Source organism: Onychostoma macrolepis, chromosome 07 (genome assembly GCF_012432095.1).
Source record: "Onychostoma macrolepis isolate SWU-2019 chromosome 07, ASM1243209v1, whole genome shotgun sequence".
In the NCBI taxonomy this organism is placed as follows: domain Eukaryota; kingdom Metazoa; phylum Chordata; class Actinopteri; order Cypriniformes; family Cyprinidae; genus Onychostoma; species Onychostoma macrolepis.
Window position 1 is genome coordinate 3,446,457 of NC_081161.1, and position 12,010 is coordinate 3,458,466.

At 37.1% G+C, this 12,010-nt stretch overlaps 1 protein-coding gene and 1 long non-coding RNA gene across 7 annotated transcripts in view; both read left to right on the forward strand.

The window, feature by feature from the left end:
- Positions 1-1,058: 1,058 nt before the first annotated feature.
- Positions 1,059-4,677, forward strand: LOC131544134 (uncharacterized). Of its 3 annotated transcripts, none has more exons than XR_009272046.1 (5): positions 1,059-1,252; positions 2,316-2,601; positions 3,354-3,557; positions 3,718-3,760; positions 3,863-4,677. It is a non-coding gene; the product is annotated as an uncharacterized LOC131544134 (long non-coding RNA). The 3 variants fall into 3 exon arrangements; XR_009272048.1 differs by having other exon boundaries at positions 1,061-1,252; positions 2,362-2,601; XR_009272047.1 differs by having other exon boundaries at positions 1,063-1,252; positions 2,365-2,601.
- A 3,398-nt stretch (positions 4,678-8,075) lies between these two features.
- mapk8ip1b (mitogen-activated protein kinase 8 interacting protein 1b) overlaps positions 8,076-12,010 on the forward strand; it is a 28,749-nt gene continuing 24,814 nt past the window's right edge. For 2 of the 4 annotated variants that reach the window (XM_058782160.1, XM_058782162.1), the window contains exons 1-2: positions 8,076-8,219; positions 8,476-8,523. The gene's annotated coding sequence lies outside the window, so the exon portion shown is untranslated. Of the gene's footprint in view, positions 8,226-8,475; positions 8,524-11,716; positions 11,845-12,010 lie in introns of all 4 variants that reach the window. The other 2 variants (XM_058782161.1, XM_058782159.1) reach the window with 2 other exon arrangements.

Genomic DNA, 12,010 nt, shown 5'->3' on the forward strand with positions numbered 1-12,010 from the left:
TTTTCGCTATGAATGGAAGGAGAGAGACAGGTCTATAGTTTTCTATAAGAGAAGTGTTTAATGTAGGTTTTTTGAGCAGTGGGGTTACCCGAGCCTGCTTGAACGCAGTGGGGAAGATGCCTGTGAGGAGGGATGTGTTGATGATGTGTGTGAGTGTCGGTAAGAGCGTGGGAGAGATTGCTTGCAGAAGGTGCGAGGGGATTGGGTCAAGAGGACATGTTGTAGGATGGTTGGAGAGGAGAAGTTTGTTTACTTCAGCCTCCGTCAGGGGACAGAAGGAGAAGATGGGAGGTTTAGCAGTGGAAGTGGTTGGTTGGGGGTCCTGTGTGCGTGGAGGTGAGAACTGATCACTGATCGATCTAGTTTTGTCTGTAAAAAGTAGCAAAGTCATCAGCTGTAATAGAAGTGGTGGGAGGTGGTGGAGGGGACAGAGGAGAGAATTAAATGTTCTGAAGAGATTACGCATGTCTGGAGCGCTGTTGATCTTGTTGTGGAAATGTGAGGATTTGGCAGTGTGGACATCAGCAGAGAAAGATGAGAGCAGAGACTGATACCTACTCAGGTCCGACGGGTTGTTTGATTTGTGCCATTTTCTCTGCCGCTCTGAGTTTAGTCCGATGTTCACGAAGAACATCAGATAACCAGGGGTTAGAAGGGGCAGTCCGTGCTGACCTAGAGGAGAGAGGACAAATGTCGTCTAGACAAGAAGTTAAGGTAGAGCATAAAGTTTCAGTAGCTGCGTTTACATCCAGAGATGAGAAATGGGTAGGTGAGGGAAGAGAGGAGGATACTACAGAGGAAAGATGGGAAGGAGAAAGGGAGCGCAGGTTTCGTCTAAAAGTAACCGGTAGGGGGGTTGGTGGCACACGGGTAGCAAAGTGTAGTGTAAATGTAATGAAGAAATGGTCCGAGATATGTAGCGGTTGTACCAGAATGTTATCTGCAGTACAATTGCGTGTGTAAATTAAATTTTCTTTTGCAAAACTTTATTTTCTTTTGCATATATATTCGGCATTAAATTGACTCCATAGCACTGCCCACATCAAAGCACATGACAGGCAGCTGTAGTAGAACACCTGAAAAGCGTGACCGAATGAACGATACTCATCTGTATTTGCAGTACACAAGCCGCGGTTCAGCTGCGCGCGATAAACGCTGCCAGTGTGAAAGCACAATGGGCGCGCGCTACTCACGCTCTGCATACGCGCCGCTTCTGCGCTGCCTCTGCTCTGCTTATGCGTGCGGTGTGAGGGTGAGGCATTTTTCAGCAAATTTTAATTTTTGGTGAACTATTTCTTTAAAATAACCTCCCCCCTTACACTCTTAAAAATAACGGTTGTTTATTAGCATTGATGGTTCCATGAAGGATCTTTAACAACAATGGAAACTTTACATTGCATAAAAGGTTCTTTAAGAGAGAAAACAAGGTTCTTTGAAGAACCCACAATGATTCTTCACTTGTTTTTACGTTAAGAACATTTTAATCTGAAGAACTCTCTTCCACTATAAAGAACCTTTTGACCAAATGTTCCATGAATCTTACAGGTTCTTCATGGAACCATATGCAAATAAAGAACCTTGACCCCTGATGTACACTGCACGCATCTGCGGCGCATTACAGCTCCGGCAAAGTTTTGTTCCGTCCTCCACGCGGTGCAAACTCACACCAGGAGCATTTCAGAAGCGAAGCGGCAGGGTTCGCGTGACCACGTGTTTGCCAGTTTAATTGATAATTTTTGGAATTATCCTTGTAAAAAAGGATTATCGGTGTCATAACAATGTGTGTTTTTCAACTTTGAGGATGAAAATCATCCATTTCTGACCTCCTAGCAAGGATATAGTGATGTGAAATATGATCGGGAGTCTGCACAGGGTGTTTATTTTGAAATTGATAGGATTTTTTGACTTTTATTTTGCATTTGCTGTGCGGTTTAGACGCCGCGTGCGTCAAAAATAGACTAGACGCCTATATTTAGCGAAGCGGCGCGGAGAGCCGCTTCTGGGACGCTTTTGAAACGTGCCGCGGCGCGTCTGGTGTAAACACAAGCATTGACTAGAGTGGCCGCGATCAGCTCCGGTAGCCGCGTCGGAGCCGTAACGCGCCGCAGATGCGTGCAGTGTACATCAGGGGTTATTGTTAAGAGCGCACAGGAGATAGACACAGGAGTTATTTTGCATGCTCAAGAGGAACTGTACATGCAGTTGAAGTTAGAGAAACAGATGAGTTAAATGTATTTGTCCATTATTTAAAATACTTTGATGTACAAAAAAGTAGTCCCATACCCACAGAAATAAAAATCAAAAGAATTCTGCAGGAGCTCGTTCACGGAGATGGTCTGCATCAGGTTCTCTTTCCTCCAGCAGAGGGCCCCGGGCTCCTGACAGCAGCAGCAGCGGCTCCAGTCCAGCTGGTCGCAGTAATGCACCAAAAGCTGCTTCACCAACCTCCGAGAAAACCCACGAGAAAAAAACCATGCGGCATCATTCTTGAGAGACACGGATCTGAATAAATGAATCTGGTTTCGAAGCGTTTGATGGACGTTATGCGTTTTGAATTGGGAAGATGAAGTGAGAGAATAACCAAAAACATCGTGAAAACAGGTGAGTCGATAAACGAAACGATGGCTTTCCTCCGAGTGACCTTTCTTTCTCTGTTCAGACGTAACGTTAAAAACTTTGTGAACTCATTTGATTAAGACGATAAAGCTTTCGGAGCAAACCATCATCATCATCATCTCTCTGTTTCTCTGTGTCTCTCTCTGTGTCTCTCAGTGAATTGGATTTGCTTGTGTTTATTCTGGTAATTTATGGCATCACCGGCTGGAAGCAGACAGAGCAGCTTTTGTTGGTGAAGTGCTACGCAGATACAGTCTATTTTAGTCAAAACAGTCGTTGTTTGAAAACATCTTTCACACACGATAGAAAAAAGAAAAACGATTATCTGTCGGTCCGAGTGAAAAACGCATTCGCTCCGGTACGATAAATGACGCTATTTTCAGCGATAAAATAAATTAATTAATACAAAAAATATATATATATATCATACAAACTCGATATACCGCCCAGCCTTATTTGAGGCAACAGAGACAGGCAGAGTGACTTCATTTTGTCAAGATGTAAACATCGTAAACATCTTGAACATGCCTGAACGTTCCAATATATGTTTGTGATCTACCTTGACAGTACTGCAGAACTCAGGTGTTTCTCAAGCGCCGGTCACTTGAACATTTTATCCTTTAAGAAAAGTTATTTTGGGTTGACACCAATGACATGACAAATGTTACTTTGGATTATACACAACAAACAGACAGGATTGTTGCCTAAATGTTTATTTTCATGTAATATTTGTTTAGAACAGACAGAAAAGTGTGAGGAGGAAATTGTGAGACCGCAGGGTAAGAAGAAAATACTGCCCAACAAACTGCAGCTTGATCTTCAAGAAAGCAAGAACAAGAAAATGAAGAAGAAAGAGAAAAGGCCAAAATCTAAAGGGTCAAGAAATACAAATTCAGTGAAAGCTGTGAGATGGGACAGCATGGAGAGGCTGGGACCAAACTGTGAGTATTGCATTAGATTCTCTCTCACTGATGAAAGATTACAGAAAAGGTTTTATTTTGTCATGACACCAACTTTTTCAATGATGAAACTGATTTAAACCTGCTACAGGACATCTGCATATACTGATTTTTTATTATTTCTTTCTCACTGACATCTCAGTCTTTATCAGGTATGATTTTGATGAATCGGAGAGGTCCAGGATGTGAGTTTACATTACTGACAGTTATAATACACTGACTGATTATGAAATTCAAGAATGTATTTTCATGCTAACTAATATTTCTGAATATTTATGTTGTTTTAGAAAACATCAGGACCTTAAACTCCAGAATGTGACGGGGGTTCTGTCACCATCCCACCTGTCACCAACCTCCTTCAGTTTTTACAAATTTTGTGTGTCCTTCATGGCTGTACATTTGGAGCATCGCTGATTTTGAATTTGAGTTCTTTTACTGTATTTATTGCACTTCATTTTCTGCACTTTTAACACTTTTCTTTTGTTGAGAGCGAAGTGTTTTGAATTACAGACGTAACTGCATTATTTTCAAGCCCTGTGTTGGGAACCGTTGTTTTTAAATCTATTTTATTTACATCTTTTAACTGTTGTTGAACTTAGTTCTTGATGCTAATGAAGTTTATTCACTAATTGCTTTATGTGCAATCATATTTTAGCAAAATATTATATACTGTATGTTGTTATATCACTGTTTTACATTGTAATTGATATTCTTTCTTCTGACTGAACTTAATTTTCCTAAAAGGTGTCAAACATACAAGTGTTGGTTTATGAAAGGTGTACATAAGCTTAAAAAATGTATACCAAGGTTATTTGTGACATTTTTATTATTCTTAAAGAGACACTGCAAAGTGTTTTACCTGCCATTTATCTTTTAGAAATGTTTCTGTGAACACTTTAGTTCTCATTACTTGTTATTATTATATAACCTATTCCATATAAACCAAAATTCAAATCTTGGTTTGGCTTAACTTGACTAAAATCCTGCAACTTGAGATTTGAATGCAGGGTTTTGATATGGTGACTTCAAGTGATACAAGATTTAAACTGTGAACCATATCAACTTTTTAATCAAGGTTCAAAGACACTCTTTGGCTCAACATGATTCAAAAATGAACAATTTTAAACATTCAAACATGAGCAGGTTTTTTTTAAGAACTTGAATTCCTCAACCTATCCATATGCTTGACACTTCACCACAATGCTAACTAACTCCAAAACACCAACATATACTATTTTAAAATACCAATGTAATAGACCATCAGTCATTTACAAGTCTCCCTATTTTATCATTCAGGATTGTAAGCGGTGCTTGATGTGTGCAGATTTCTCTCCTGATTCAGACCAGACCACTTTTTTCACAGATGAAAGCATTATGGACATGTAATTTAGCCGGAAGCATTGGTTTAAAGTTAAAAACGTCTTGATGGATTTGTTTCTTATAAACATGCAGCTTTTTTAAGAGTGTACAGGAGAGGGACACAGGAATTATTTTGTAAACATGATCCACGCAGTTGGTGAGGTTAGTGAAAAAGGTTAGGTAAATGTATTTTTTCATTATTTAAAATACTTTATTTATTTTAAAGTAGTCCCATACCCACAGAAATAAAAATCAAAAGAATTCTGCAGGAGCTCGTTCACGGAGATGATGTTTCTTAATGTCATTTCTATCATGTAATACGTTTAAAATTATAAATTGTATCAACACATCGAAATAAATGACAACAGATTATTAAAAGATTTAAAATGTACTTTAAAGTAAATATTTTAATTTTACATTATTACAAAGTGCACTTTTTAAAAGTGTACTTGGGTGTGTAAAGAAACTGTTACGAAAGTGTCTCTCTTTAAGTCACTTAAGTGGCCTTTTATTTCATTAATATTATATGATCTTCAAGTACGGTTTTTAAAAAGATATTTTTAAGATGTGAAGTACACTACAAGTGCACATTCAGTACAGTTAAGTGCACTTTTTTTGCACAAGGGTCTTTCACCAAACCCTTTCATTTCATCTCCATCCAATTGTTGGAGATCATGTAAAGACAACTTTTTAAGATCCAGTTGGTTTCTGATGTCATTTAAATTTTAAAGTACCTGGTCACTGTTTTCCAAGTTATGTTTCCTCATGATTCAGATGTGCTAGGCATGTTATGGGTATTAATGAAGTATAGTTGCTGTTAGAGACTATATTTGTTTGCTATTAAATCGGTCAGAGTTTTTATGAAGGATTTGGTGGTGTATTAGTCACGTTGCGCTTTGCATTGTTTCCTTAGTTACAGGTTACACCACAGCACTCAAACAAACCCTGTGCTGTAATAGTACTGACTAAATCACTTCATATAGAAATAATGCTGTGTATAATAATGTATAAAATTAAAATGTAGAGTCTTCAAACAGCTGGTGTAAACTACAGTACCAGCAGTATAGTGCATTAGATAATTTTGTAGGTAAAACCAAGAGAAATGTAAGTGCAATGTAAATTTAAAGAAACTAGGAGTAAACTGAGGATAAAGAAGGGGTTAAACAATTTTTATTTTTCTCAAGAAGCAATCTTGACCCTTTGAAAAACTTTAGCGTACTTTTAAAAAGCATACTTACTGCAGAATTGTTAAAACGATATACTTACATTCAGTTCACAATTAGTACTTGTTAACAGACGAATGTTTACAGACACTTTATTATTGCATGTTAATTGCAATTAAACACAAATATATTATAATTTAAGCTGAACTTTAAAGTGCCTTTTACCCACTTAAGTAGGACTTAAGTACATCTTGATTTGTAATTTCATTATTTGTCAATTTGATTACACTGCCAAAAGTGCTGAAAAGCATTTATGCTAAACTTAAATTAAAATTTTTTTTAAAGTAATTTCAGTTGAAACTTTAACTACACATTTGTAATGAATTTGCAATTTAGTAAATTTAAAATATGACACATAAGATGTAATATAGACCTTTTTCACATTTCTGGGTTTCTCAGCAGCGGAAGTCGTCATAGTTGAAAGTGTTTTCACAACTTTAAAAAAAAAAATGAGAGAGACTGGTATCGGCAATCAGAAGAGAGAGTGATCTCAAATTTACCATCCCTCCCATAGACGTTGCATTAGAAACACCCTCGCATTAGCGTTAACTAGTTTTTTGTAATTTGATACAAAGATGATACAATACAATGTACACACATTTAAAAAAATTAAAAACTCAAGGATTTATGATGCTGATGACCATTGAAATGTGTCATCACAGTCTTGTGAAAAGGGTTCATTGAATAAGACTACAGTTAAAAAAAACTTGGGAAAAAAAGGACTTCACATGTGCTTTAGTATGTTAATCAACACTAGAATACTTAAGTGTGTTAAGAAACAGTCATGAAAGTGTCTCTCTTTGAGTCACTTAGGGTGTTTTCACACCTAGTTCGTTTAACCCTTTCAAAAGCTCTCAGAGCGGTTCAGCGTGTGAACAAACCATGTGATCTCAGGCCCCCCTAAAAGGACCCAAAAGCGAACCGTACTCAGACCACCTCCGGAGGTCCGTTTGTGGTTCAATATCTTCATGATATGCGAAAGCAATGAGATCCCAGCCTGCTTCGCATTTCGTTTCGACATGTGTACCTGTAGGCTTGCCATCTGGGACAAAATCCGCCGAAGTGGAGAGTCTGCGGAAATAAAGGATTCCTGTCCCTTCTACGAAGATTTGGATGAAATTTTGGGTGCAAGCGCTTGTGCTTGCCCCACAAATGTTGTCGAAGGTGGAAGTGTGGCAAGCAGCAGCAGTTGTTGATAGTGTTGGAAGAAAAATTTCTTTTTAGTTGCTATCCTCTTCCTTTTCTGTTTTTTCAGATGCATTCCTTTAGTTCTGCTTTGTCTGACTCCTTCTCTGTTTGTCATTTGCCTCAAAATGCGCCACATCCATGTGATGACAACATGTGAAGATGCCATTTTAATACCCAAAATCCACTGCTGCAAAGAAAGCTGGGCTCTGAGTTCTTATAAAGTTGTGGTGTGAACAAAAAAATAACTTTTGAGTCCACTACATTGTGAACACCAAAAGGACTGAGGTCACTTACAGCTGGTTCCCTTTCTGGTTCACTTTAAGTGAACTGGGTTTGGTTCTCTTAAAACGAACTATATGTGAAAACACCCTTAATTGGCCTTTTTTTCATTAATATATTATTTTCAAGTTTAGGTTTACACACACACACACACACACACACACACACACATATAGAGAGAGAGTGCATACAAGTGCACTTCAGTACAATTATTACTATGAGTGTTATTACCACACATTTCTTCTTTTATAATATACATTTCTTCATGTCGCCTACAATTGTGAACTATTTTCTGTCAATATGAAGTAGTCCATTATCATTTACCTCTTTGTACGCATTCTCAGAAAGCACAGGTAATTCAGTTGAGTTGTGTGCGTGTCAGAAACTGACCACCTGCTCTGACGAGACGAGAAAGCTCCTCCTATTCTCTCTTCCCCATTTCTCATAGAAACGCCATGTTTGTCCACATGCACGCTCACATTCAGTGTAATTAAAGAGTTTAGTGTGGATACGCTGTAGCTAAAGCAGTCATGGATCTCTGTGGAGAGACTGCAGTGTGTCACCTAGATCTGTTCTGTATTTGGAGTAAATGAAGGTAAAGGTGTGTGTTTTTCTTGTTCTTTTCTGCACTTTAATGGAGCACAGTAGCTTTGAAGCAGCCAGAAGCTGTTTTTAGACCAGTGTTTGGATTGTTTCACAGATGTTTTAGGGAACTGTGACTATTTAAAGAGCCGACACTGTGGGAATCGCTCAGAGCTCTTGTGTATGGAGTGAAACCGCGGCTGTAGCTGAGGGATGTGATGTAAAGCTCAAATTGTGTTTTAATAACTTAATGGTGTGTTTTTCGACAGCTGCCATCCGTACAAAATAAGCCCAAGAGAAGACACCCCTGCAGACCGGTACGTTTTTCATAAATTTATTTTTCTTTTTTTCTTTTTTGCCTTCAAAACACAGAATTCACCCAAACTAAAGGACTGATGTAGTTTTGTGCTGATGTAATTTTGAAAAAAGGCAGGAGGGACTGTATGGAGTCAATTGAATGCCGCATATATATGCAAAAGAAAATAAAGTTTTGCAAAAAGAAAATAAGTTTTGCAAATAAAAATAAAGAATTGCAAAATGGATAAATAAAACAGAGCAAAAGCAATGATTTTGCAATACAAATTTTCCATGGCCATATCTACTAATTTATTTGCAATGCAGCTTTTATTTTGCGTTTCAGGGGATTGTAAATAACACAATTTTAGTAAAAGTCAATGACTGTAAGACTTGGATATTTTTAATTGAAAATATATTATGTAGCCTATTTGAAAAACAGCCATGGGTAAAATTACCCCGTGGTGGTGTTAATATAATAATTTAATAATGTATTTTTTTTTTTGTATAATTTCTTAATTAAAAATAAAATATTAATAAATACATCTCTGATAATCCCAGGTTGCTATGGTCACGCTGGTTTGTTTACCCATTAATATCTCGTGGCCACGAGAAATTTAAACCAAAAAGACTCAAGCTTCATTTTTTTTTTTTAACTTCCAGTGCCAGTCATTTCTTCATTTATGCCAGGAGTTATGTAAATGAAAAACGAAGTCGAGATGGATATGAAGCTTGAGTCTTAGACCTTTTTAATGATGTATAGTTTGTGAAGTTTTACATTAAAACTAGCAGTAACTCTGAACTAATGTAAACAAAGAGCGCTGTGCACAGGTTAAGAGATTTTAAACAAGCACTATTAATGCACATTTAGTTAACCAGATGAAACGATACACATTTTAATGCTATAAAAGTGTGCACACATTGAGAGAAATAAACAGATGTTCATATTAACAACTTCTTTAACTTGAGCAAACGCTGCTAATACACACATACATTTGTTAATAAAATGAAAACATGCATGTTTTAAAGCTAGTGAATAAAAGGAAACGATCCGCCCGCATGCCTCTGCTCAGTGAAGGTGCCTGGATCAGCTGTGATCTGCGTCTCGGGCCGATGACGTCACTTCCAGGGAGGCATGCCCAGGCCTGTTAGACACGCCCCCGTCCCCTGACTCCACCCCCATGTCAAAACAGCGCCACAAAGTGAGACGCGCAGAAACGTGAAGCGCAAAGGGAAAACGGTATCGCAAGCTCAAACTTGACTGAAACGCAAAATAAAAGCTGCATTGCAAATAAATGAGTAGATATGGCCATGGAAAATATGTATTGCAAAATCATTGCTTTTGCTCTGTTTCATTTATCTATTTTGCAATTCTTTATTTTTCTTTTGCAATTCTTTATTTTTCTTTGCAAAACTCATTTTCTTTTGCAATTCTTTATTTTTCTTTGCAAAACTTATTTTCTTTTGCAATTCTTTATTTTTCTTTGCAAAACTTTATTTTCTTTTGCAAAACTTTATTTTCTTTTGCATATATATTCGGCATTAAATTGACTCCATACAGTGCCGTGTTCCCCTCTGTCACGTGTATAACATGCTGTACATATAGTTTACATGATAAAAAGTAATCTTAAAGTTAATAAATGCCTCTAGTTTTAATAATTTAAACAGGCCTTTGAAGTGGGCAATAACTCCTGGCAGTGATGTGTTTTCGTGTAGTTGATTCTATGCTAAATCTAATATTTGATGTTTTTTTTGTTTTTTTTGTTGTTTTTTTTAATGTAGATTTAAGTAGAAAATGAGAATCGCTAAAATTATTGAATATATTTTGAGACAAAGGTCTTCTTAATGATTACCAGTTTGGTTGAAGATAATTAAAGCAACAGTTTTTCAATAACTAGAAGAATATGTAAAAGTATGGTATTTGGGGTAAAAAGCGCCCCTGCTGTTGGGGCGAAAGGCACAATAATTAACATGATAATTAATAGATGACATGACATGACATGACATGACATGGTTCATATGGTATCATATAGCCTATTATGTTGGGTGTCCACCTTAGAGATAATCACGATGTTTATAATGAAGCCATCATATTTAAAAACATGATATTAATCATATTAAAATAAAATTTGTTGTTACTACTGTAAATCTATATTAACTTATTATGGGATCTCCTTCAATGCTTTCAGAATCTTTACTTTTTATTTTGTTTGTGTATTTTAAAATATATTTTTATATTAACATTTTAATGACATTATTGAACATTATTTATCAAAATAAGCAGAAAATAGCCTAACTTTGCTAAAGTGATTGATTTGAACAAGTATTAACATTAGTATCATTTTTTTTTTTTTTTTTTTTTTTGGCTAAAGTATTTATTAATACAGTGTGCCTTTTACCCCGTGATTGTGAAACAAGAAACACCTCACATGATTTTACGTGAAATGTGTCATTTTTTCATGTTAATCAGGTCAATTTTGATCAAGAAAAATGCACTGTGGCTTTAATTCAGCGTAAGCGGCGCAGCAAAAATAGACTCGGCGCCGAAACTATCGCGACACTGCCGCTTCTGCTCTGCTCCTACGCGCTGCCGCGCCGCCGCGCCGCCTCTGCGTGCGGTGTGAATGCTCTAATCTGTTAACATGGGCGCCGAAAAAAACACGCGCTGCTTACGCGTGCACTGTACATCAGGGGTCAGGCCGTCCAAGATGTAGATGAGTTTGTTTCTTCATCAGATTTGGAGAAATGTAGCATTACATCACTTGCTCAGCAATGGATGCTCTGCAGTGAATGGGTGCCGTCAGAATGAGTCCAAACAGCTGATAAAAACATCACAATAATCCACACCACTCCAGTCCATCAGTTAATGTCTTGAGAAGACAAAAGCTGTGTGTTTGTAAGAAACATCCAACTTTAAGACATTTTCATTTTAAACCATTGTTTCCGGCTAAATAACATCTCCATAATTCATAATATTTCTTTCACTAGTGAAAAAGTAATCTTACCTGAATCAGAACAGAAATATGCACAAGTCAAGCAAAGTGTATGAGCAAAAACAGTTCAAAACAAATATGTGTGTGGATTTTAATGTGACAACAGAGGATGCACTTTTTCACTGGATGAAGTGTTGTTATGGATTATGGACTCATATTTTGTCCAGAAGTGACAGAAATTGATGGACTGGAGTGGTGTGGATTATTGTGATGTTTTTATCAGTGTTTGGACTCTCATTCTGACGGCACCCATTCACCACAGAGGATCCACTGGTGAACAAGTGATGCAATGCTACATTTCTCCAAATCTGATGAAGAAACAAACTCATCTACATCTGGGACGGCCTGAAGGTGAGCACATTTTCAACTTTTTTTAATGCAGGTGAACTATTCTGATCACAGAATGGTTCCGAAATGGTTGTTCTATGGAACCTTTATTTTTAATAATGTATAGTGTCATATTGTTTACTTTTTTATTATTTCCAAATAGTTTAAATGTTCTTTCGGTTTCTCTCCA